The 26794-nt window shown below is 38.8% G+C and overlaps 1 long non-coding RNA gene across 1 annotated transcript; it reads left to right on the top strand.

The window, feature by feature from the left end:
• Positions 1–14727: 14727 nt before the first annotated feature.
• Positions 14728–25288, top strand: LOC149920187 (uncharacterized). Its single transcript, XR_016469452.1, has 3 exons — positions 14728–14852; positions 24037–24191; positions 24894–25288. It is a non-coding gene; the product is annotated as an uncharacterized LOC149920187 (long non-coding RNA).
• Positions 25289–26794: the final 1506 nt, after the last annotated feature.

The following is a 26794-nucleotide window of genomic DNA, read 5'->3' as shown; positions in this document are numbered from 1 at the left end:
GGGTGGTGACGCACTGGAACAGGTTGCCCAAGGAGGCTGTGGATGACCCATCCCTGGAGGCATTCAAGGCCAGGCTGGATGTGGCTCTGGGCAGCCTGGTCTGGTGGTTGGCATCCCTGCACATAGCAGGAAGTTGAAACTAGATGATCTTTGAGGTACTTTTCAACCCAGGCCACTCTATGATTCTATAATTCTATGATTCTATCTTTCAAAGAACATTTTCCAACAATAATTCCACTTCAGCTCCTGCGGATACTTGAAGCACTGTAAGGTTTGTTGTCTTCTGCACATACTGATTCTCATACAGCATCTCCATTTGGTATTTTGTGCTTGCACGCCTTCAGATGCAACAGAAAACAAAAGGAAGAGACATCATTTTAAGGACTACATCATGTCATATGTGTATATCACTGGTAAATTACAAAGGAACAACTACAATTGCTAAAATTCGGAATACTAGAATGAGGCAGTAAAAGACTTGATTTTCAACTAGATGTAACAGAATGCTGATCTTGTCACTGGGTCAGGAAGAAGAACAGAACTTCAGGATTCTGAGAAATTGCTATATGAAGAAACTTAATATGTACTTCTGCTGGTGAAGCAAATAAAAGTAGCTTCTCTGCTCGCCAAGTTTAGAAAAGCTAATGTTAGCAAGATGTGCAAGACTAAATAACAAGCATCAGGGTCATACATCTTATTAAAATCAGTATTTTAAAAACTGCTTGCTTAAAACATTTACCTTGGCATTGTAGATTTTCTTTAATAGCAAGCCAGCTTTTATTCAGTTGACCTCTGTCTGAAGCAGCTAAATCCCAGATATACGTATGATTGATTTTTGGTCTTCTTCATTCAAAGAAAGAAATATGATGCAAAACTAAAATTGCAGTATATTTAAAATTTGTTTTCGGGGAAAAACTATGTTGAAATTCAGCCAGCTTCATTTCATGCTGAACTAGAACATAAGATTGGGTAAGATATATATTTTGAAGAATCCATCACCAACAGATAAACCTAGATATATTTAATTAGCAATTTGCCTCCATTTCAATAGTGCTTAGTACAATTCACAAATTCAGGATTCTTCTTTACTTTGTGGCACAATTATATTCATTGCTTTTCTCTGTGCTGTCTTTGAGATATGACTATATGTTTAGTAACTAATATCAAAGCTGAACAAAGAAACGGGATTCTTGCAGAAATCTGTGGTTTAATAATAAAGATTAGTTGCATAAAAATATCTTAATTTCAAGTAATGGTTCCTGTAACATTTTCCTGCACATGCTAGAAACTTATATAGAAATAATTATACATCCATCATAACAAAGTAGTTGCCTAAAATCTATATTTCTCTTGGTGTCAGAGGGCAATACAACAAAATGATTACTCCAGTATAACCAACATACAACAAAAAAAGCTGTCAGTCATGAATGACAACTAGAAGGTCAACTATCTTCTCTTTTTTCCTTTCCTTCCCTTCCTCAGTTCAAAGGATTTGAGCAAAAAAAAAAAAAAAAAAAAAAATATCATGAGAAGAAAAGTGAGTAACCTCAGCCCCAAGCAGCCAGGCAGCAAATTAGGAAAACTAAAGTCCAGATAGATTTTAGTCTGGCCAGGGATGTCAGGGCAAGAAAAAGGGCTTCTATAAGCACATCTATGCTGAAAGAAAAACTTGGGAAAACATAAATCCTCTCCTGGTTACCGGGTGTGTGGATATGGAGGAGACAGGTACTCAACAAATTTTTGCTTCAGTCTTCACCAGAAATTGTTCTAGCCACACCACTCAAGTCACAGAATCCAGAAGCAGAGACTGGGAGAATAAAATACTGCCTACTCTAGGAGAAGATCCAGTTCAAGATAACCTAAGGAGTTGAACGTGCTGATGGGACCTGACAAGATGCATCCAATGGGATTGGTGGATGAAGTTGCTAAGCCACTTCTCATATTTGCAAAGTCTGAAGTTCTCAATAACTGGAAAAGGGAAAACATAGCCTCCGTTTTCAAAAAGAGGAAAAAAGAAGACTACAGGAAACTACAGACCAGCCAGCTACACTTCCATGCCTGGAGCAGATCCTTCTAAAACTATGATAAGAAATATGGATAACAGAGAGTCGATTGGTGACAGCCAGCAAGTCTTCAGTAAGGGCACATCATGCCTGACAAATCTGTGACCTTCTACGGTGGGGTTATAGTGTTGGTGGATAAGGAAAGAGTAACTGACATCATCTGCCTGGATACATTAATTTGATGGATGGATCACTCAGTTAACAAGGAATTGGCTGGATGTTTGCACTCAAAGAGTTATGGTCGGCAGCTCAATGCACAGGTGGAGGCCAGTGACAAGGGATGTTCCTCAGGGGTTTGTACTGGGAATAGCATAATTTAACATCTTTGTTGGTGACACGGACAGGGGATTGAGTGCACTCTCCACAAGTTTGTAGGTGACACCAAGCCTAGGGGTGCAGTCAACATGATAGAGGAAAGGGATGACATCCAGAAGGACCTTGACAGACTCAAGAGGTGGGCCTGTAAGAAAAACATGCCTTTCAAAAAGTCCAAGTGATTGGTCCTGCACCTGGGTCAGGGTGATTCTGAGCATGAATGCAGGCTAGGAAACATATGGATGGAGAGCAGAACTGTGGAGAATGACTGGGAGTACGCATGTTTAAAAAAGTCAACATGAGCTAGCAACATGCACTTATAGACAAGAAAGCCAAGCATATCCTGGGCTGCATCAAAAGAGAGTGATTGTTTCTCTTTACTCTGCTCTTGGGAGACCTCATTTAGAGTTGTGTATTCAGCTTGGAGATATCCAGCACAAGAAAAACACAGTACTGTTAGACTGGGCCCAGAGGACAGATACAAAGATGATGAGAGGGCTGGAGCAATCTTCCTATAAAGACAGGCTGAGACAACTGTGGTTATTTAGCCTAAAGAAGTCTTAAGAAAACGCTAAAGAAGGGAACTTAAAGAGGACTTACAGCACTTAAGTACTGGAGATCTACAGGAAAGATAGGGAGGCACTCTGTCAGGGAACATAATAGGACAAGGTTAACAATTTTTTCTAAAAAGAGGGTAGGTTTAGAATTTATGTAAGGAATAAATTCTTTATTCAGAGGGTGGGAAGCACTGGCACAGGCTGCCTGGACAAGCTGTGGATGACTGATCCCTCTAGGTGTTCAAGGCCAGGTTGGATGTGGCTCTGGGCAGCCTGATCTCGTGGGTGGCAAACCTAGCCATGGCAGAGCAGCAGTGGGGCAAGAGAGAGGTAGAAATGGATGATTTTTAAGATCCCTTCCAACCTGAACAATGCTATGATTCTAAACTAAAAATTTCAACAGAATATTTTAACAAAGTTTGCTTTTTTTTCCCTCTCTTTGGGTAGTATTGAGCTCTTGATGCTCAGCTGTAAAACTTCAGTAATATCAGCAATAAAGTTTTGTTTTACCTGTCATCAGATAAGTAACAGTTTAGTAATGGCTTGGGGTGATTGATGATAAAGTAGCTAAAAAAATAACTAGTACTATAAACCCTATTTACAACATCTAAGAAGAACCTTGAAAAGATAATACTATGGATTACCTTTGTGTTATTTTCTATACTCGTTATAAAATTTGTCACAGGGTCTTTAATTGTCTCATTTTCCATTTTTTATAGTCTTTGTCATGACAATAAGTTTTCACATAATTCAGGGTTTGCTAGATTGATTCAAACTATGCAGTAGAAGTCTGAATGTGTTAGAGATGTTGCAGAATGATTGTCTGACTCTTCAACCTTTGTTCACCTAGTGATAAAACGTGTAGAGGAAAAGCAATAGACAATTTTATGCCCTCCAAATGAGCATCCCTTCCCTACCTGCTATTTTCAAAGCCTTATTCCTTCTTTTTCCAGAAGCTATCTGCTAAGGATTAACTAATTTGGTTCCAGAGGAGCCAGACCTGTGTGGATCCCTTTCAGTAATCTGAAGTTTTCTTATGAACTCAGGGGATCATAAAATAATCTTCTTTTTATTTTAACAAAAAACAAGATCCTTGAAGAAATTTGAAGAAAAAGGGATCATGAAAGTACTTAGAGACTCAGTAAGATGTGTAAAACCCTGATTTTTTTTTCCCAGATACGATCAAGTGTATGTCAGTTCCAAGTTGTCTTGGTGTCTGATTCATGATTTTTTAATTCCTGTGGTTGGCAGTGTGGATGATGATTGAAAAGGACTGCTACTATATACTCAAAATCTTGTCTTCCAGCAAAGACATTCATGGCTCCTGGTGCAGCTCTAGGGAGGATTCCTTAGAACATATCTGGCAAAGCTCATGCTTTCTGACTTCTCCAGCTGTCTCACTGACTCCTTTTAATCCCCTAATATTATGTTTTGGCCTCAATTACTCACATTTGTCATCTTTTCCCTATACTACAACAATATGATTCTTGACATAAAGACATAAAGACATTATTGTCTAAATTCAAAAGGTATGTTACAGTATGTATGGCATACTACTTACATGATACTGATCACTGCAAGCACGTTTTATATTTCTGCTGCTTCTTACTTTATTTGATGAGTCTCAGGCATTCTAGAATATTATGTAAAGTGAAAGGATGAAGGCAGTTTCCTCTTTGAAACAATCAGATTTTTTCAAGTGTAGGTAAAATTGTTTTTCAGAAGCTTTCATGCAGTTCCAGAAGAGTAAAACAGCAACCATGGAAAGAAGAACCACCACAGATTTCCTATTCTTCAATTAAATCTCAGTTTCTCTTTACTGAGGTACTTGTTCTAATATGAACATAAACTAATAGACTTATGAATAAACATACTACTCACAAAACATTTTAAAACGTTTCACTTCTTTGATTACTCCTTCTGAAAGATTATGACAAAAGTAATGTATAACAGCAGTTAGCCAGTACCATTCATTATGCATCAGTGGTAAAGGTTCGTGACTTTAAAAGTCTTGTGCTATAAAAGGATAAAGGAAACAATAAAGTAATTTGCAAGCTTTTCCAGCATCATGCTTTCTGTTGTACTTCAGGAACATATACAGGCTGATGCACAAATGATGGACACCCTGTGGGAAAGCCTGCCCAGACTGATAAGACTGGATAGTGTTTTCAGTAGGTGTTACCATGAAGATGCTAAGAGAATCTATGAGAATAGTTTACAGTATTTAAAATAAGTCAAGAAACAACTTGACTGGCCATCTTCCTACTTATACTGGTACAAAGAAGCAGCAAGACAGAGCTGTATTGCTATAAATCCTGTGTGTGTGTGAAATGGGAATCTGCAGGTACTGATTTATTATTATTGCCCTGTGCCCAGTGGCCAATGAGTAGACTGTGCCATGTTCAGTGAGGTTGCAATTGGGTCTTGGAGCCTGGATCTTCATGGTTACATGACGCAGTAGTGACTCATAAAACTGATTTAAAGCAGTAAAGTAGCCTACCTGAGAACATCTGTATCTGGGTTTCTTTGCCTGAATAATAAATAATCTTAAGTTTCCTTCTGCAAACATATAACTGAGAAGAATTTTGTGGAGTGGAAAAGCAGATGGAAAGAAAATGAACAATATTTGGGTACCAAAAGAAGATCAGGAAATTCCGTCAACAGGAGGAAGAGATCAGTCTCCACAGCTTTTATACTTTCTTTGCTGTTCACAATATTTGCATACTAAACTTGAATGTAACAAAGGAGGCAGAAATCCTTCACATGACAAAGCCTCCTCCAACCTTTACATCCCCTACAAGATCTTCTCTGTTAACAAACAGCAGGTCCAGGATTTTGCTTCCCCTTGTTGGCTCCTTCACCAGCTGTGTCAAGAAGTTATCTCCCACACATTCTAGGAACCTCCAGGTCTGTTCCCCTTCTGCTCTATCATAATTCCAGCAGATGTCTGAGAAGTTGAAGTCCTCCGCAAGAACAAGTAGGAGAGACCTCGAGACCTCACCCAACTGTCTATAAAGTGTCTTGTCCACCTCTTCATCCTGGTTGGGTGGCCTGTAGCAGATTCCCATGATAATGTCATTCTTATTGGCCTTTGCTTTTATTCTGGCCCATAAGCTCTCAACCCTACCAACATCATTATTAATTTCCATACATTCACATTCTTTCTTAACACAGAGGGCTATACCATCGCCTTTCCTGCCTTGTCTATCTGTTTTGAAAAGTTGGTAGACATCCATCACAGCACTTCAGCTGTGCGAGTCATTCCACCATGTTTTCATGATGGTGACTATATGATAGCTTTCCGACCGCACAATGGCCTCCAGCTCCTCCTGTGTGCTGTGTGCATTAGTATAAATGCATCTGAGCTGAGCTGGGCCACCTTTTGAGTGGGAGAAGCCCTAATATCCTCTTGACCATACTCAGGTGTTTCTGTACCCACCAACCTCACACCAACTCTAGCGTTCCTCCTACAAAAAAGTGTGCAATCGTCCTCCTTCACCAAGACACAAGACAGTTGGACCTTACTGGCACATCCCTCTCCTACAAGCACTAGCACATTACATACAGGCTCCTTTCTAGTGACCCCAATTTCAACCCCGCCACCTTTCATACCTAGTTTAAAGCTCTATCAATGAACTTTCCCAATTCCCATTGTAAAACCCCTTTCCACCGGTGGGATAAGCTACTCCTATTGGTTGCCGTGGCCTCATCTATGTAAATTGAGCCAAGGAAAAAAACCCAAACCCCTGCTGAACACACCAGGCTCAGATCCTAGTATTAATCCACTGGCCCATCATGTTCAGTCTCTCATCATTCCCTATAACTGGCGGGATAGAGGAGAACACAACTTGTGTTCCCGAACACTTTACGTGTCACCTCAAGGCTCTCAAGTTCTTTTTCACAGCCCATAGGGAAGTTCTTCCTATTTCACCACTGCTTACCTGAAATAACAATAGGGGATAATAATCTGGGGGCCGAACTAGGAAATGAAGTTTCTTTCTTACATCTTTAATACAGGCCCTTGGGTGGTAGCAGACCTCCCTGTGTAGAGGGTCTGGTCTGCATATTGGTCCTTCTGTTCTCTTCAGCAGAGAGTCACCAATGACAATGACCCATCTTTTTGACCTTGCTGAGGAGGTTTCAATGCTAAGGGTAGTCTGGCTTGACGTTGGTGGCACCTGCAAGAGGGGAGAACTATCATTCCACTGTTGTCCAATTGTCCCTGCAAAGCACTGTACCTGTTCTGCAGGGGCAGCTGGGGAGGTGCTCCTGCATCCCCAAGCAGGGACCTTTTGCCACTGACCTCTGTACCCCAATTCATCACTGTTGTTGACAGGGGGAGGAAAGGACAGGGGCAGGAACACTGTGCCTGCTGGTCCCCCCTATCACCTGTTAGCAAGGCGTTCAGGTGTGATGTGCTCCATGTGGAGCCTCATCTGGCTGCCAAGATTTTAGGGCCGGTAGGGACTGGCACCACCAATCACTCTCGGACCTCCAGAAATTGTCGAGTCCAACCACTTGCAAAGCAGGTTTCCTATAGCAGGTTGCACAGGTAGGTGTCCAGGTGCATCTTGAATATCTCCAGGGAAGGAGACTCTACAACCTCCCTAAGCAGCCTGTTCTAGTGCTCCAACACCCTTACTGTGATGAAGTTCTTATGCACATTTGTTTGGAACTTCCTATGCTTCAGTTTGTGGCTGTTTCCCCTTCTCCTATTGCCGCACAACACTGAAAAGAGTCTGGCCTCGTCCCTTTGCTGGGAATGACCCTACTAAGCCAAATTTTCTCAGTGAATCTCTGAAAATAAATTATAATGAAATTCTAGAGAAAGAATAATGGTAGAACATTATTATTATTTGAATGGGTAAAACATTTCAATATTTCAGTACTTAGTTTAGAACACCTGTATCACATACATCGTAGAGAAATTATTTTCACTTGAGATTGCTGTGGGATCAGAATCTGAAGCTAAAAAAATAGCTGCAACCTGCCATGAGAAGAATTACTGTGGATTGGTACCTGAGCATGACCACTTCTGACACTTCCATTGAGCTCCTGTAATGTGTAGTCACCAGCACCACTTGTACTTTTGTTGGTTTTTCCAATCTTATAAAAACGCATTCTACTCATACCATCCTGGTGTTGCTGCTCTTTTTCATCTTTAACCTCAACAAACATAGTGTTTACAATCACCATTGAGAATTCTCTTCCAAATCTGTGTTAGACTATTAAAATTGCAAAATCTATCTCTTGAAACTTCTTCCCTTATCCCCTCAATTTCCTGATATAGTTCATATTCATCCTTAGCTTACTTTCAAACTACATTTTTCAAATCCCATCTTTCAAAGTATCTTGATCTTTCCTTGATCAAGAAACTTTGTTCTCCTGGTCTCTTCTTTAATTTTCTCTCCAGTCTACTTTTTTGAAAGTCTCTCCGTCAGCCTGTATTTCTGGGGGTGGTGAAGAGTTATACAGGTGCATGGTCCACTTAGCTACTCTAGATTTAAGAAAATCTTTCACACAAATGCAAATTCAGTGATGAAATTTATGCAGTTAACTCACAGAGCCAACACATCTTACCAGGAAAACAGGCCACCTTCTTTTCAACACCTCTTTTGAAATTTCTTGTTGTAAGCTCAGTTCAGCAGGGTTAAAACAGTTCTTTTTTTTTTTCTTTGCTATTATTTTCCAGCCTCTGTGGACTAGTGTATAACCCAAGTTATCACTCAGGTAAAAGTTGTACCTAAATTTTGCAGATTTTCTCTGTGCATCTTCTTTAAGGACACAGCCTTTTTTGCATATTCATAGTTAAATTTTGTGCAGGGTTTAATCCTCTTGATCAGTTGAAACATTTCTTAACAAATTCAAGACTTCAATTTTTCTTGCCTGTAGAAAAATCCATCAGTTTTGACTATAACACCTCTTTTCATAAATCTCTCCCCTAACTCCATCTTTTTCAATCCACACTCTTTGTGGTTTAGCCCACCTGGCTATTATTTCCTACTCTGTTTCATATTGTCACCTTCCAGCTCCAGCCAGTGAATACTACCCATACTCATCATTCATCTGTTGCATCCTCAAATGCTTTCTTTTGTGCTACCCTTCATGCTTGGAAGCTCTCTGTAAACATCCACCTTCAAATCCATTTGCTGAAAGGCCTATGAAAGACCTGCCAGCAGTTAAGTTGGTATTGTTGGCATCGCTTCTCATCATACTGACTTATTGTTTCCTTCTACTTCCTCATCTGTCTATATCAATCTTGTTTTGTTGTTGTTGGTTTTTTTTTATCCAGAACTTTTTATATCTATCACCAACTTTATGTTCTGAGTTTTGTCTGGTACCTAGTGCAAAAGGTACATGGTAGTGGTTTATAGTAATTCAAAACATGGGGACACAACACAGCTTTTTCACACTTATGAGAACAGGTTTTGTTTCATAGTTGATCAGGTCAAACTCAGTGGAAGTGAGCATCCATAAATAATAATAGAAATATGATTTTTCAGTTCTCAATGATGATGGCATTACTCCTCAATTAGAATGTAGCAGAGAATATGGAAGCTCTTGAGGACCTCAGAAAAAAAACCTGGTCTGACTCAGCTGCCAAAATAATTATTGGAAACATAAATCCAGTTATGAGATAAAAATGTGATTTGGTTCATTGGAGTGAATAGGCTTTTGTGCAGAAATTTGCTGAAGGTCTCCAACTAAATAGGCAAGTATGACTTTCTTCAAAGTAGGCAGATCTTTCATAGGTCCAGGAGGAAACAAACAAACAAAAGCAAACAAGCAAAAAAAGTACAACACCAGTAGGTACCTGTCCCTTCCTCATTAGATTTAATGTTTATTTTGACTTGGGTTGATCTGCTGCCTCTATACTCTTTCAGAACAGAAACATCGCATAAAGATGTGGCCATGTGTGCAGCCCCAAACATACGCATGACAAAGAGGAGAGAGCAGAATAAATTACAGCCTTTGTTTGCAACAGGTGCATTAGGCTACTTTCTTGCTGGGAATACATACTCAATAAGATTAAAGTTAACAGCAGTTTACCAAACACTTCTGTCCAAGCTGTAGCATAAGCTTAATATTTTCTTTTGTTTTGCTTGAAAAAAATCACCAATTTTCTGTTAAGGGATGTACAGGAGTAGAACTAATTATATCCCTGTCTTATTAACATGCAGTTTCCTCTGGAATATGAGGATGTGAACTTAGTTTTACTTTGTCTAAGAATGTGATGTTTATGAACTAAAATTACACATTTGTGAAGAAAAGCATTTTCCAGTTGAATTTTGTATATAAAAAACATGGTTATGTAAGGCAAGGAAATGGTTAAAAAAAGTACTCTTACCAAAGCATTTCCATTCAGGAGTTTATTTCCTTTAGAAAGGTAGACCTAAATAGCTGTAAATCTGACGAAGAAGTTAATTATGAGGGAAAAGGGCCAAAATGTGAGGAGGAGAAGAAGAAATATCATTGGTTTGACAACGATGGCTGCCAGAAACAGCTTGCAAATCATGGAACTATGCGGGGACAAAAAGTTGACTCTAAATTATGGTGAGACTGGGTCTCTAAATCACTGGGGAGCAAAATGATTTCAGTAGACCTTTAATTTTCAGTTATTGAAAGTCAACATCATAGCAAGTAGCTGCAATGTTTTACAACAGGCCATCGTGAAAGTATTTTATTTTTCATTTCACAAAAATGTATGAAATTTTCAAACACAAGTGAAAATCAATCATCTCACCAATCATATCAAAAGCAGCTCCCTTCCCAAGTGAGGTATGGATTAGCAGGATAATGAAGGAGATGCACAATGTCATCTGTTCAGAATACCTTGCACTTGTATTGTGCTGTCTTTATCCATACGCTCCCAGGTGCTGGACTAGTCATTAATTCTGGTTATTTTAGCAAAGCCAGCAGCAGAATGATAAGAAAAGAAAATTCATTAAAAGAAGCAATGTCCTCCAGCTCCCAAGAAAGTCACTTTCTGGATAAGGTATCTTCTTCTTGACTGGGTAACTGGGGACTTCTGCACTAGAACAACCAAGTGCCACCTGATAATGTTTTTGCAGTATTACATAGGAAAAAAATTATTTTGCTTTCAACCTTCTTTCTCTGCATATATAGAGTCCTACCAAGATTATGTCTTAAGTTCCCTAAAGAGTAATAAATAATATGCACAAAGGTGGGAATAAAATTGTTTTTATTCCGAGAGCTTAAGCAAATAGGGCTGTAAGCATTTGCTTTTTGAAGTCTCAAATCCCACCCAGAATATAGGTCTCTATCTCTTGCAAGATTTGCCTTCCATATCCAACCTGTGAAAAAGCTGAAGACAACAGTGCTATCAACCTTCAAGATTCAGTTTTGTTCCAGAGGCAGGGGCTGTGCATCTGTTTATCCACAAACAGAGCTAAAAAGAGGCTTGAACAAGACTTGAACAAGGCTCCATGATTTCCTCAATCTTCTGTACTGGCTGTTACATACCCTGACTCAGTTCCAGGCTCTGCAAAAGATTTGTCTCAAGTATGACAGTATGACACATAGAAATAGCATTTACTAAAAAGAATTTCCAATACTATTTTAGGAATAGGCATCTTCTTTCTTTTCTTTTCTTTTCTTTTCTTTTCTTTTCTTTTCTTTTCTTTTCTTTTCTTTTCTTTTCTTTTCTTTTCTTTTCTTTTCTTTTCTTTTCTTTTCTTTTCTCTTCTCTTCTCTTCTCTTCTCTTCTCTTCTCTTCTCTTCTCTTCTCTTCTCTTCTCTTCTCTTCTCTTTTCTTTTCTTTTCTTTTCTTTCTGGAGGCAGAGAAGGGAGGAGAGAAGATATCAGAAGAGTTTAGTGTCATGAGATATTACAAATGCTAAGAGAATATAAAGGTTGGATTTAAGCATTGAATCTTGCATGGCTTGTTCATCTTAACCTTCCAGAATATCCCTGGCTTGTTCTAGTGATCTCTCAAGCCAAGTTGAAAGCCTTTCTATGCAGGCAGCTCAGAAAATAATGCCTCCTATTTTACTATGCTGATTCATGATGTCAGAGACGGATGTTGGTGGTATGACCGTAGAGGCTGAACCTTCCTACCACTGTGCCATTACATTTCATTGCCATGTAATGATGGCAGCAGAGGGGCTGTCTGACAAGTGGCATCTGACATGGAAGTGCATATGAAGCAAAGCTGTGTCTTTGAATTCCTCTATACGGAAAAAAAAATGGTGCCCAGTGACATTTATCAGGGCTTGCTGAACATTTATGGAGACCAAACAGTGGATGTCAGCACAGAGAGGCGATGAGCGCTGCGGTTCAGCAGTGGTGACAGTGAGTTATCTCCACTGGTGCAGATAGTTACAAGAGCAGCATTCAAGCTCGTGTTCATTGCTGACAAAAATGTACAGCTAATGGTGGTGACTGTGTTGAAAAGCGTCGTTCTGTAGCTGAATATTTGCTCAATCAAACAGTGTTATTATGCTCCTTGTATCTGTTATAGTTTCTGTGGAAATAAATAGGAAGCATTAATTTTGGAGCAACCTATGTATTTGTTTAATCCTTGCCCAGATTGTTTGACTAGATTGGCGTGACAGTAGCAGCAGAGTGTTTTGAAGTCATGTGTACTGTCCAGATTGGGGGAAAAAAATGGTGATTTTCGGATGCCTTTGATCAACTTTCATGTAAAAACAGTTTGTAGGTATTATCTGATTGGACTAAATGACGACTTGTTACTAGAGCTGTGCAAATTATTTTGACTCAATTAGCTCATGTCCAATTTTTTATTGTCTTAGCTCTCTTTCAACTTCTTTTTCTTTCCTTCATTTTTTTATTTTGAAAAACAGAAATAATTTCTTGTTCAAAATATCTGAAATATATAAATGACAGATAAAAATATTTAAAATATTTTTAAATTTTTACTTACAAAATTTAGGAAGTTCCTAAATTTCCCCAGGTAATTTTGTTATTGTAAAAATGGTATTATTTAACTTTACACGTATCCAGATATAATGTCTGCTTTTTTCCCTTTATTATACACTGTTTTCAGGAAGTGACATTGTTATTACTAGTGAAGATTACACGGCAAAAGCAAAAGGTCTGTTGATACTTCTCAAGTACTGTCAGTGCCAGGAGCCTGTTTTTATTTACATTTCTACTTTCAATTACATCATCTTCACATGTATATACACATACGCATATACAAATATATATATATATATATACACTCAACATAGAATCAAGGAATGTAGATTCCTTAGATTGTAAAATAGAGAATGGAAAATTCAATCTCAGTTTTTTTTATTTTTCTCCCAGACAAGTAAGCCTGTGTGCAAGAAATCTGGTTCAAAACTTTGCGTCTGAACACAGGGATGGCCATTCTTCAAAATGCATATTGGAACCTCAAGTCAGAAGAGCTCATTTTCACAGACCATTCTGTGTGTTTTTCCTAGCAACAGAATCAAGATTATAATCCTTTGTACTTTTCTACAGAAACTATGCTGACTTAAAGCTTTGTTTTGTTTCATTTTATTACTTTATTTTGTATTTCAGAAAGTTCAAGAAAATGCATAGAAGGAATCTGGTAAAAATAAAGAGAAAAATAACTAAAACTATCCATAAGAAAATAAGTATAGATGTAGTAATGATGGCAAAACTTACCATGACCTACTAATTCCCTTTAATTAACTGAAACTTTATAGGGGTTTCATTCTCTCCTTAATTTTTTGTGGAAATATGAAAAGGGATAGCCTTAACAAGATCTCATTCCTTCGCATTCCAAATCTCTCCAACAGATGTAAGGACTCTTCAAAGAGGATAACCCTAATGCAAAATGAGGTTATTCTGGATCCAATTCAAGGGACTGAGCCAAGCATGATCAGCACCATAAGGCTGCATCTACAGAACATCTTGTACAAACAGTATTAGAATTATTGTGAGGGAGACATAATGTGTACTAGAAAATACAAGTGCAGTGATTTTAGGGAGGCTGACATTGATGAGAATGAAATATAATAGAACATATTGATTCAAATTTCATAATAGTGTTATGGGTATATATAAAATAATTCTGTAAGTTAAATCTACTTCTTCAGATTTGTCTATGAAAGCAGTAAAAGCCATAAAAAAGCCAAATAATTTTAAAAGCTTCCCAGAATCCACTACCAGATCTTTTTTTTTTTTTTTTTTTTTTAAATGTATTAATTGTTTCATTGGTGCCTGAACACTGATGTGGTGGTAATGCTACTAATGGTAATCAATCAACAAAAGTAAACAATAAATGGGTTTTGTACTATGTTGTCTAAATTTCCATGGGCTTTTCATAACATTTAGCAGAAATACTGTCACTTGGAAGAAGCTGCAGCTGAAGAAGCTGCCATTTGTTTCAGTCTGCTGTGTCAAAACTCTAAGAAAATACTACTAAGTAGGTGACAAACTTCTCTAGTAAAAAACTGATCTGTTAACTATCTAACATATAATAAATATATTATTTATTAAATACTGAAGAACATACTAAAAAAAAAGCTAAACGATTGACAGTTAAAATGACAACAGAGCTACTGACAAAAAGCCATAAGGGAGGCCAACGAGTAAGTGCCTTGTGTTGTATTGGAAAAAGCTTGGTGTAACACAGATATAAAAGGAATCTAAGTGTGACTGAATGATAGATCTGACCTCAAAGGAATGGTTGGCAACAGGGTAAGAGTGGGTTTCTGCATCAGTAACAGCCACTAGCTAATCTAACATGTCTTCGGGGAGTCTACTTCTCACCTAACTTCAGCAATTAGACATGCAGGCTCAATCCATAGCCAGTGTAGAGAAATAGCTCCAGAGAGCAATGAATTCTCTGCTCTAGATGCCTACAATACGTGGATTGAAACTACCCAGGAAGCTTTTTCCACAGGCCATGCAGGGAGCCCGAACTACCAGTTTGGATTGGGTAAGTTAGCAGGGACACTCTCAGACCTTGCAAATGCTAATTTCTGACATGTATACTATTTCTCTATGCATTCTACTTGGTAGAAAATCGGCCCCTATAAATCTTGCAGCCACGCTGAACTTTCTTAGCATCTACTACTTCTTAATCTTCTTAACAGCAACTGTTGTCATATATGCAAATGAAAATTTTTATATAGAAGCCTCCAGAACCTGCACTTTTATGTATTTTCTTTGACTTTTTTTGCAAAACGATTCAATGTCAACATATATATTTTCATGAGGCAAACCTATTAAAAATTAACAGCTTTGCCTATCGAATGAAAACAGTTCTTAAATTTAATGTTTAAAAAGCCAGTGAAATTAAGTTCAACATTTATGCTGTTTTCAAAGCTTCAAAGACAAACAATCATAATAAAAAATGTTCTTGTTTAATCTACAAAATAAGTACATTTGATTTTAATTATCTAGATAATGACCAAGCAAGTACATCAGGCACATCCCTTCCAAGAGATAATGAAAGGCACAGAGGAGCAAACAATATCCCTTAGAATAGACCAACACATTCTGACTCTACAGATGACTCCAGTAATGAGAAGCTGTCTGTTGCAAATGACTCATCTTCTGAGGCCTGCACTGAAGATGCTGGAAATCAGGATGATGCATGTGAAAATAAAATTATCAATATGAAGATGAGGAACAGCAGTCTATCACTGAAGAACTGTTTGATAATAATGAAATTGAGGAAACAGCCAGTGGTACAGGAGCAAATGAAAGCAGAGGAAGTGTCAGTGATTACAGTGAATCAGTAACTATTTCTTTAAATGCAAGAGGAAAAGACAGCAGACAGTGAGGAAATAGACTAGACAGTGATGTTCCCGATTCAGTAACAAACTGAAAGGATCAAAACTGTTAGACTGTAGAAAAGAAAAAACAAAACACAAACAAACAAACTTTGCTGATAAACTAAGCTTAGTAACAGAGTGTTCAGATTTAAGAAGCAAATTAGCAGCGTTACTGTTAATATGCAGAACCTGAGAGGAGCTGAAAAAGATGTGTCAATGGAAGTGTAGGCGCTTAGGCTCTCTTGAGATCTGGCACTTCATCTTCTCTGAAATTAAGACTCATATTGACTACAGAAGGAAATAATCTTCTGTTTATCTTCATCTTCACATTAGCTGGTGATACTAGCAGCAGTAATGTACCTGATGTAACACCACCACAGGAACCTAATGACCATAATGAATCCACTCGGTGAGTTACAAAGATGCAAGCACACACATCAGTTTAATAGCAAAAACAAGCAAGCAAAAAAAATAAAAGCCTATAAGCAGACAACTTTTCAGCCCAAACAAATGTTTCTATTATCATCATCATCTTGCCTGATACATTTACTTGTGGCCTTTTTTACCCTCTTAAAATTTTTCCAATACAATCTTGAAAAATTTCAGCACTTTCTACCCATATTGTCATACTTTCACACTGCTTTCAGAGTACTTTCTGATTCTGCTATCTCTAAGTGTCATTGTGTAATGGCTGATTATTTTCTTTCCTTCTCTTCTAAAGACAATCAGTGGTTAACTGGTATATAATGCGAGTTCTCAAAGCAGTTAAGTCACCTTCAAATTAATTTTAACTGAAATTACTAATTACAATGTTTTCTAAAGGATTTTAAGAACAAAAACCACAGCAAAATATAACTGAACTTGACCAAATGAGCACTCTCATAACTTCAGAGCAAGTTCTCATTTTAAATTTTTTGGCTGGGCTTCATCACAATGTTGAAGTGTTGAAGCACTTCTTAATTTTCAGACAAAACAAAAAACTGAAAGGAAATATTGTATTATAGAATACAAAACTAAATTATGTGACTCATTTTGGATGTTGCAGAAAGCACATCAGAACAATGCCACATTAAAACAAAATAGTTTAAAAAACAATTACATGAAACCATGGAATAAAAGTGCTTTAGAACTACTAGACATTAACAGTCCAGATACAACCACCGACTCATCATATAAACACTGATTAAGGAAGCGAAGAGGGTATATCTGATAGTGTTCATCTTCTATGTATTCTCACACTTCATTTCCTAGGGCTCTGCCATTGGTCACTTTTAAGGGCAGATCAGTGCTCCAAACGGACATTTGCTCAAACCCAGGCAGAATTTCTTTGGTGCAATTCTTATGTTCCCTTTCGTTTGAAGGACATCTGTGCTACTCTTCTAGCATTCTCATTGCTATACAAACTAGAAGACAGACTACAACAGTAAGAGAAAGCTGCAGAATGTGGAATTAAAGTTGCTGAATAACTGATCATAATCTGGTTATAAAGTGCCTTATTAACATGACAGTTTCTTCTGTTGGAAGCATTTGCATAAAATACTACATCAGCATCCATCTAATGAGTTACCTTGGAACTGTGTAGCTACCAAAAAGAATTTCCTCTTGTTGTAGAGCAAGAATTTTATCTCTAGGTGGCAAGAAGTAGATTAGTGTAATTCTTGAGAGGAAAGAAAACTATTGCAGACATTAATAAATTTTGGATATGGAAGTCAAGGCTGAATCTCAGCCTATGCAGGCAAGAAAGTAGCAGTTAGTAGGGTCAAGAAGACCAGAGCTCTGCAGTTGAAAAAGCCAATCAAAAGTTCAGGGAGGAAGTATCCAGCCTATGATGCAAGAAATTGACAACTACAGTTCATGGTAAGATAGTCTGATGTGTGAAATTATGAGGGAGGAAAAAAATATGAAAAATGACTTTTTTGCTCTATCTTTTGAAGTATCAAGGAACAAAAATAATCAGGAACAAATTCTAAGCTAAAACTTTCAAAACCAGTGTGCTTCACATGAGAATGTGAATGCAACAGATTTTCTGCTTCCAGAGAAGCAAAGAATTTGAGTGAGAAAAAAAGGGATAGAAAGTTGCACACTCATATGTAGCAAAAATATAGATGTACACTGATGCTACGTGGTTATCGTGTTGTAAAGTATATTGCATTTCAGAGTGCAATTGTAATTTCTATTGTAATTCAGGTCAAAGAACACTTTTAAGGTATCTTCTATTATTCTTGGGCAAACTTAGATGAATAAAGAATGAGGTGAGTAGTTTTTGATACTACAGATGTGTAAAAATCAAAGGAAAAGAGCTTCCATAGACTCCTTTGAGCTTTCAGAATGCCTCTAGGTCTTTCCATTAGAAGACAGAAGTCCCTTAGAAGGATCAGAAAAGAATATTCCACTGGGAGAAATTTGATACCTGTAATACAGTTACCCTTTAAAAAAAAAATTGTGATGAACATTTTTAATGTAAAATGCTTAAGATAAAAAGACCATTTTAGATCTTACAGCTTTGCAAAGTCAAGTACACAAGAAGTATGTTTTATTTGAAATGATGCAAATTACCTTACATTATCCAACTATCTTGGTTATGTAATCAAGCACTCCAAGGGCTTGTCTGACTACTACAGCGTAAGAAAGAACACAAGAATTGCCAACACTAATCTATGCTTCTAAAAACTTACAAGCAGACAAGAAATATTCAAGACTCTGTTGAAAACTTGCATTCAAACTAACTCCTCTTTAGTGTACAGAAGTCTCATGAAACCTGCATAGCAATCTACAATCACCTTTTTTTTTCTTTTTAATAATTGGCATAGGTACATAGGTTGCTCTGAAAGCAATACCTCCTATTCATTTCCATGAAGACTACAATGGATAGAACACAATAACACTACGCGATAGAGCAAATTCTCAGCTACAAAACACCATTTTTCAGCACAGTCACCACCTTTAACTTATTTGTATGCAGAGGAACTGATCAAGACTGTCTTCATTTTGTGGTGTGACAGCTGTGCATGGCTGTCTGGAACATGGCTTGTCTTTCACATTGCTGTCACCACTGCTGAAACACACCATCCACTGCCTCACTGAGTGCACATTCATTGTTTGGTCTTCATAAATGTTCAGCAAGTGTTGATGAACATCATTGAGTGCCGTTTTTTCCATTTGGAGGAATTCAGTCACACACCTTTGCTTCATACACACTTTCATGTCAGATGCCATTCTGTCAGACTGCTCCTCTGCTGTCATCAGTCACACAGCAACAACATGTAATGGGATTCTGATGGGAAGGTTCAGCCCCTACTGCCTTATCACCAACATCTACCTCTGGCATTGTGGCCAAAATAATAAACTAGGAGTCATTACTTTTGGAGCAGCCCTCATATCAAGAAAGAGACAGTAGTTAAGTAGTAATAATGCAGATGTCTGATTTTAGAAGCACAGGACTAGAAGGGATAAAGAGGGTCACCAAGGATATATACTTACAGTCATTGGAAGGGTTTGTTCATAGAATCATAATTCTAGAACATAGATACACGATTTGATACAATGATTTGATTTGGAAGGGGTGATAAATCACAGAATCACAGAATTGCCAGGGTTGGAAGGGACCTCAAGGATCATGAATCTCCAACTCCCCTGCCACATGCAGGGCCACCAACCATCCCACCTAATGCTAGACCAGGCTGCCCAGGGCCCCATCCAATCTGGCCTTGAACACCTCCAGGGATGGGGCATCCGTTCCAACTCACCTGCCATGGTCAGAGACACCCCTTGTTATATGAGGCTGCCAAGGGTCCCATGTAGCCTGGCCTTGAACGTTTCCAGGGATGGGGCATCCACAGCTTCTCCAAGCAGCTTGTGCCAGTGCCTCACCTATCTAACTTAAATCTCCCTTCTCTTGGTTTAAAACCATTCCCCCTTATCCTGTCACTATCTGACCATGTAAGACATCAGTCTCCCTCCTGTTTACAAGCTCCTTTTAAATATTACAAGGCCACAGTGAGGTCTTCCCTTACTTTACCCATGGACTTGTTGAACGTCAGCTACAAAACACCATTTGGTTCACATGAGCCCATTTTTCAAGCTTGTCCAGAAGTGTTGGAATAAACAAAGTCTGCTAAGCATCTTATTCAAAACTACTGCAAGCAATGGGCCAGCCACAGATCAGTTCCCTTCCATATGTCATAAACTGTAAACTTAAAATGAAATCAAAGCAATAGTGATTCAGAGAAAAAGGGTGACATCCAAAGAGAAGGGACATAGCCAACTTAGATGCATACCTGCTTCTAGAAAAATAAAATAAAATTGATTATTCTTAAATCTAGTTGCTTAGTCCTGAGTATTTAAGCAAGGCACACTGTCCAAGTATAGAAGATATTTTAAAGACCTTACAAGAACAAGGAAACTGCTCTATTGCTATGGTAACATTTTAAAATGCATTAAAATTAAAATTTAAAAATTCTGAGAAGTCTCCCTGCAAGACACTGTCATTGCTTAACATCACCTCTGCTGTTACCTGAGAAGATATCTGTCTTCAGGAAAAAGAAGGAATACTCTGTTGAGGTTCCTCAGCAGTCACATAGCATTGTTATTCCGATCTCATTCACTTCCATTCTTTCCTTCCTTCCCCTCCATATCAGTGGGATAGTTTTTCTTCTCCAAGTTATAAAAAGCAACATTTTGGAGGTACTTTGCTGATTCAACAGCTCAGCTTCTCTTTTCCAGGCTTAGTAGAGTTAGAGGGATATACCTCAGCTATCTAAAAATTAAATTTCTCAGCTGACATAGCCAACCAGCATTTCCTCATTAAAGAGGAAAAGCACCTTTAGAGAGTAAGTCACCTAAAATGAATGCACAGAACAGGTAGGGAAGGGGCACATTTGGAGAGTCTTTACAAATTTTTGTCTATCTGCTGAGTAATAACAGATGTCAGGGTCTTGTAAGGCATTTCCAAGTTTGTGGATAAGGAGAGGAGAATGGTTCAGGGTATCGCACTGTCATATAAGTGCTTGCTTTATTCACATATTCATATATACTTACGCATATGTAGATGCAAACACAGAGGGTAGGTAACTGTTCTCAAAAATGTAAGTCTATTAACAATTTTTTTCCCTAATTTTTCACCATCTATATTATTAGGTATAAAGACAGCAAGGCAGGTGGTGTGATTTTGGGATGGATATAAGTAAAAAATAATTTTAATCTTAGTCTTCTCCCTCCCTTTTTTTGTTCTTGGTGGGTTTTTTTTTGTTTTTTTTTTTATTCCTTTCTACATAGTTCCTATTTGAAGCTTGGCATCAAATGACCAAGAAGCTGAATCTGAAAGCCTCAGTACAGCTCATAACAGCTGCATTCAGGCCCACTGAAGTAGGATAGGAAGGGAAACAGGAATTTCCCCTCCCTCAAAGCCTTGCTTTGGTGATTATGCCACCACAGCACTTCAAAGAGTTGTTGTTCCTTCCCCTCCCAGGCCAGGTTCCACCCTCAGCAACTCTATAGAGCAGCTGGGCTCATTAAAGCCCTAATGGTACAGGAAGCTGTGCAAAGAACTAAATGAAGTTAAGCACTTCATTTGTTTATTTTGATGCATGAATTAAACGACACTGTAGTAAGTCTGGTAGCTAATCCTGGCCCCATCAGAAAAAGAAGGCAGTAAATATTTCCTATAGAAAAATGAAAGCTCCTTCAGTTCTCTAGATAACAGTTCTTATATGTTATACTTCATGCCAGAATTTTTGTTACAAAAAACAGGCTGACTTACATCAAGGCCTACAGAGAGGAGAATCCCTGTGGAGAAGAACCTAGATCCTTTTTAAAACAATTGGGTTCCACAGCTGGGCAACAGGCTAACAAAAGGATGCTACCTCTTTAAATGGGAATTTTAACTCATCCCTCTCTAATTATTCATGTAAATTAAATTCTAGAAGTGAAGAAAAATTCATAAAAGTCGTACTTATTCATCTCAGAGGGAGATCTGGCATATGAATAGTGCCTATAACCTCAGAAGGTGAAATGTAGAAAATATCACAGGCAACTCCCACCTCGAGTTAACTGAACCAAAAAAGGGAGAATCTTGATGTGAAGGAGACTTGAAGGAGATCCTCCCTAATCGCTTCTTAATAGACTCACAGTCCTGACACAGGAAACAAATCAGGAATTCTGAGGACACGTAATTGTTAATCACTTGCATTCACAATCAAATTCAGTAGGAACTTACAAGCACAGACAATGAACTTTATCACACAGAAAAATAAGACTTTTTGCTAAGAGCATTCACAGAATGCTATGATACAATCACGCAAAGGCTCCAACCATGACAGTCCTGTAGTACTGACATCCGAAACCCAGGAAGAAAACTCTGATTCCAGTATGGTGTTAAAGTATTTCCATAGTCATTTATTTGCCTCCAATGTAGAAGGGGATAAATATCAGTTGTAATGAATATATTTCAGAAGCTTTTTTCTTTTTCTGTAGGCTTTAGCAATAGTAGATTTATAGTTCTAGCCTGTCCAAAATACTTACTAGTCTTTCAAAAAATGAAACAGACTGAGCTTCTCTTGGAAAAAAAAAAAAAAAGACCATGAGGAAGAAATTGAATTGATAGCCACTATATCCTCTTTCAGTGAACACTGTCTCAGAATGACATTGCAAATTGGAAAACTGAAATTTAAAATTTCTTCACATTTGGTCTCCTAGAAAGCACTAATGGGGTTTGCACAAAGGGTAATAGAAAGCTGCTAGAAAGTCTGTGGAACAAATCATGTAATTTGATACAAAAATGGTTAAAGGAATGAGGAGAGCTATACTAAGCCTAATTAGGTGTTTATTCAGTGCCAAACCAGCAAACCAACATTGCCAATCCAATATACATTCTTGTTTCTCATTAAAACTTCCTGTCTAGAGGCATGAAAGAAAACCACGCTGGGGTTTTTCTCTGCCCAGCAAAGCTACTCTAACAAAGTACTACAACCCCTGGTGAGGTTTGCAGATCATGTATGGTTTGTTGTTTTATTCCTCAAAGCCTCACCAGTATAAATAGAGCTTACACAGACAAAAGAGTGCTTTACTGAGTTAAACTTCTTAAGCCAGCTCCTCAAATGGGAGCTCTACCACAACCATTTTCTTTTCTTGATGTTGTTGCTGCTTCTACACTTCACCTTCTGTTAATATGAAAATGCTGTGAACAGTATAATCAGCATGAACTGCAAGTCAAAATGTCTATCATAGCCCCACCCTACCATGAATGTAATGAGAATATATACCTATGGACCTCTGCTCATATACATATGAGCAGAGCACAACTCTGCTCATTCCAGAGATAAAAAATATGGAACTGGATATACATGCATTTATGCAGTGTGCATGTATGCATATGTTTACACATATGTACATTTACCGTATGTATGTACATATAACTACGTACTAAGTTAGATTGCATCAATATAATTATATTATCATAAAATAAGGATGACCCCTCTGCCAAGTAATAGAGCTACACAGATTTCAAGTAGAATTGCAGCCTAGTGCAATACCAGAATTACAATGTTAGGTGGAGATGAAAGTTCCCCGAAACAGCTTTACCCTATAATTGGGTCTGTTACCCGTTCCCCTTCAGTGAGTTTCCTGACAGGAGCCCCTATCCTCAGAAGGTTTGCTGCTTACAATTGCCTGCTTCAGCCTCTCCCTTCATCTAATTGCCAGCTTTTTTGTGTTGCAGATGGAAAGGCTGATTGCCAGGTGTGAGGGATAGGAAGGATTTTTCCCATACCAACAAACTGCTCCATGTAGCTTTTTCTGCCTTCTTAGTGTCCAGCAGGCCTGGTTTTGTCGATATTTAAATGAGGGTTGCAGCAACCATATCCAGTTCTGCTGTATTAGGAGAGTAGGAGGGCCCCAAGGGCTCTGTAACCCAGTAGGTTGTCAGCAGGTGAATCCTGAGTGTATATATTATAGGATGGGGAATGTGTTTCTGTGACCTAAATGGTTTGAAACTCGCTGTGTCTTGTGTCCCAGCAGAGTCCCGTGTGACAGATCAGAGGAAATATGGCTGTTACTATATACCGTATTACAAGTTATTATTCCCAGGTGAGATCCAACTTTGCCAGCAATGTTAGCTGGTTTTACTCCAGGGAGATTAACAGCTGTTAAATACAGCGACAGCATCCTCTTTTGGCCAAGCAGCACTTCTCTTACCAAGTATGTACTCTGAGCTGGTTCTGTTCATGCAACTTTACTTTAAAAAACCCATTTTTCTTTTGGAATTTCTGAGGAGAACGAAAACTTTTCTATGACAATGCTATTTTGGGCTCATTTTTGGAAGGTTTATTTCATTTTTCTGTTCTGCAGAGATGTGAGTTATAACTCCATATCAAAGCGTGGAAGTCATGTACAAGAATCACAGAACCACAGAATCACAGAATCGTAGGGGTTGGAAGGGACCTCCAGAGATCATCGAGTCCAACCCCCCTGCCAAAGCAGGTTCTCTACACCAGGTCGCACAAGTAAGCATCCAGGCGGGTCTTGAATATCTCCAGAGAAGGAGACTCCACAACCTCCCTGGGCAGCCTGTTCCAGTGCTCCGTCACCCTCACCGTAAAGAAGTTCTTGCGCACATTTGTGTGGAACTTCCTATGCTCCAGCTTCTGGCCATTTCCCCTTGTCCTGTCTCCACATACTGCTGGAGTGGCCTCGCCACTCTGCCCCCTACACCTTAGATATTTATAGACCTGGATCAGGTCTCCTCTCAGCCTTCTCTTCTCAAGGCTAAACAGATCCAGCTCACTCAGCCTTTCCTCATAGGAGAGATGCTCCAGGCCCTTCACCATCTTTGTGGCTCTCCACTGGACTCTTTCCAAGAGATCCCTGTCTTTTTTGTACTGGGGAGCCCAGAACTGGACACAGTACTCCAGATGAGGCCTTACCAGGGCAGAGTAGAGGCGGAGGATCACCTCCCTCGACCTGCTGGCCACGCTCTTTTTAGTGCACCCCAGAATGCTGTTGGCTCTCTTGGCCACAAGGGCACACTGCTGGCTCATGGCCAATGTGTCGTCCACCAGGACACCCAGGTGCCTCTCTGCAGAGCTCCTCTCCAGCAGGTCATCCCCCAACCTGTACCGGTGCATGAGATTATTCCTCCCCAGATGCAAGACTCTACACTTGCTTTTGTTAAACCTCATCTGCTTTCTTTCTGCCCAACTCTCCAGCCTGTCCAGGTCTCGCTGAATGGCAGCACAGCCTTCAGGTGTGTCAGCCAATCCTCCCAACTTCATATCATCAGCAAACTTGCTGAGGGTGGCCACTATCCCCTCATCAAGGTCATTGATGGAAATGTTGAACAAGACCAGACCCAGCACCGACCCCTGAGGAACACTGCTGGTTACAGGCCTCCAACTGGACTCTGCACCGCCAACAACAACCCTCTGCACTCTGCCAGTCAGCCAGTTCTCAATCCACCTCACTGTCCACTCATCTATCCCACATATCCCACTTCCTCAACTTTGTTATAAGGATGTTGTGAGAGAATAATTCACTCTGTGGAGCCTGTGCGCTTGCTGTTCTTTGGTGGCTTGCATAAAATCCCCAAAAGATCATTAGTGAGATGTTCTCCCAGTCAGCCCAAGTGTATCCAGTCATGTCAAAATTAACATACTTTCTCATAAGAAATATTTCTAAGGGGTCAACAATGTGGAAAATAATTTTCTAACTGAAAAATATAAAATTATGTCTGGAGCAACATACAGTTAACCACAAAACTTCACAAAATCTTCAACAATTATACCATACTTCTTAAGATTCTATTCCATGGATTTATTTTAGTAGAGTTAGAAGAGAGATCAAAACTGGCCTTGCAGCTCAAAGCAAGTTATAAACTTAACTACGAGGAGACTAGTGTCTCTCCATAATTAGCCCATCAAACAGGGAATGCACTTGTCAGCCACTGAATACATATACAATTATTCAGCAATGTTTAAAGGAGTAAAGGAATAAACATGATCAAAGAGCATCCAAGAATTAGGGGTATATCATTTTAATCTCTGAAAATTGCATTACACATCAAATACATGATAAGTAGAATGAATAAAAGGCAAGTTTGATTTATAAAGTTGGAATACCACCTAGGGGTAATGGTAACATCATGCAGCCAGAAAGAACCAATATTTAAGATTAAATTTCACCTTCAAATTCATCAATTTTTATTTTCTGCAGTGCTAAGAGTATACTGAAACAACTCTGAAAATTTCTTTCAGAGAATCACAGCTTTCATCAACAGTTCAGATTCCATGGGCATGATTTCTATGCTCTTAAAGGAAGCCGTAACCTATCCTTGTAATTATGACTCCATACTTTGTGCATATTTCAAGCTGATCATAAAGCCACACAGCTAGCTTCAAAAGCAATGCCCCCCACTTAATTCTGTGGAAACTACAGCAGCTGCAAAGAGCAAATAACACTGTGTGATAGAGCAAATTCTCAGCTACAAAACACTAGTTTTCAACATAGTCACCACCATTAGCCCATTTGCGTGGATGAGCTGATCAAGATGTTCTTCATTTCATTGTATGACAACTGTGCATGACTGTCCAGAATGTGGCTCATCTTTCATATTGTTGTCACCATCGCTTAAATGCACCACTTCCCTGCTCACTGTGCTCACATCCACTGTTTGGTCTCCAGCAAGCACCACCGAACGTCAGTGGGTGCCATTTTTTCTTCAGTGAGGAATGCAGTGACACACCTTCGCACCATATGCATTTCCACGTCAGACACCGTTCTGTCAGACTGCCCCTCTGCTGCCATCTGTTGCGCATAATGGAATATCAGTAGGAAGGTTCAGTCCCTACTACCATACCACCAACATTCACTTCTGACAGTGTAACAACATAATAACATAGGAGGCATTACTTTTGGAGCAGCCCTCATGTATCTATTCTTCCTTATTGCTGAGACAGCCATAGCTGGATGAGTTTCCTCTGACTACTTTAGGTGCATGTAAAACATGGTCAAAGCATGAGTGATTTCTGCAGTGTGTTTGATCACATAGGGTTAGTCCTTAAGTTATCTGCTCCAAGCCGTCACATTGCTGCACAGGTGAGATAAACCAGGA

Source organism: Phasianus colchicus, chromosome 1 (assembly GCF_987193195.1).
Source record: "Phasianus colchicus chromosome 1, bPhaCol1.hap1.1, whole genome shotgun sequence".
Classification (NCBI taxonomy): Eukaryota; Metazoa; Chordata; class Aves; order Galliformes; family Phasianidae; genus Phasianus; species Phasianus colchicus.
This window is presented reverse-complemented; position numbering and strand designations above follow the sequence as displayed.